Source organism: Emiliania huxleyi (genome assembly GCF_000372725.1).
Source record: "Emiliania huxleyi CCMP1516 chromosome Unknown EMIHUscaffold_121, whole genome shotgun sequence".
Lineage (NCBI taxonomy): Eukaryota > Haptophyta > Isochrysidales > Noelaerhabdaceae > Emiliania > Emiliania huxleyi.
Genome location: NW_005201381.1, coordinates 108,539 through 109,915, shown reverse-complemented (window position 1 = coordinate 109,915; position 1,377 = coordinate 108,539).

Below are 1,377 nucleotides of genomic sequence, written 5' to 3'. Positions count from 1 at the left end.
TGCCCGACGACTGCCACCTACGAGGACAGCGTCAGCGGCGTTCGATGCTTTGTTCACCACGCCGACCTCATCGCACACAAGGACGACGAAGTTGTGCTGTCCGAGCTCAGGCCGCCCGGCGGCTGGCGGCCAAAGGGAGATATTATCGTGTACGGCCACACGCATGTGCCGCGCCTCGAGAGGCACCCGTCAGGCGTCCTCTTCCTCAACCCTGGCTCGACTTCTGGCAAGCATATGCCCGGCAAGCTCTGCCCAAAGCAGGCCGCGCTCCTCGACTGTTTGCCTGGCGGAGCGGTGGCCGTCAGGGTGGTGGCGCTTGGCGGCGGCGAGGCGTCCATCTCAGAATGGGAGCCTGTCGACATGGCGGTGGCCGGCGGCGGCGGCAGAGGCGGCGGCGACCGCAGGGGCAGGGGCAGAGGCAGAGGCAGAGGCAGCCGCAGTGGCAGCGGCGGGGGCAGCGACGACGACGGCAGAGGCGGCGGCGGCGGCGGCGGCACGGGGAGGAGCAAACGGCGGCGCGGAGCCGCTGCTCCCGTTGGCGTCGAGCTCGTGTTGATGAACAGCGCAGTAGCGCCACTTCCGGCGCGGACGCCTGAACATTGTCATTGAGGAGATATTTTAACAGAAGTCCAAAAACTCGTGTGATATGGACGGATGACCGAAATCACCCCGTTTTTGCCCATTTTCGGTCATCCGTCAAAACGGTATCTGAAGATCTGTCCGGGGGATTCTCCCCAAACCTTGCTCAGCTGATCCAGCATGGGCCGTAGGCCAGCCCTGGGCAAAGAAACCAGCACCTCATCAGGCTTCCCTGAGCGTCACAGCTCGGTGATCGTGCCGGCCGGACACCACTGTAACGTCCGTTCCGGGCATTTGGACGCGACCTTCGGGGGCAAAGACATGGGCTCTATGGCTCAGACTGGACTCCTCTTGGTCCCTTCTGATGCCCTAGGCCACACCTGGGCCTTACCCGGGGTCCTAGGGGGCGGGCAGGGTTTGCCCCCCGAAACTGGGATGGGGCAAAACTTTTTTCCTGGCACGATGGTCAAGTCAGCCACGCAGCCTTGTACGAAGAAATCGGAGAAGCCTGGCGCGTCCAGGTCCGCCGAAGCGTCCAGCGCCGCGAGGAAGCGCAAGGGTAGCAGCAGCAGCAGCAGCAGCGCCGTTTCTGAGAGCGAGCAGACGCGCAAGGCCCTCCAGCGGGCTCGGCAGCAGGAGGCGCTCGCGCTGCGGGCAGAGGGCAAGGAGTACACTCCGACAAAGAGGCAGCGCAAGCGCAAGCCCAAGGAGCGGCGGAAGTGGGACGAGCGCGCTGCCTCCAAGCTGCAGGCGTGCCACGCCGCTGCCGCGCCGCCGCGCCGCCTCGATGCCGCTTGT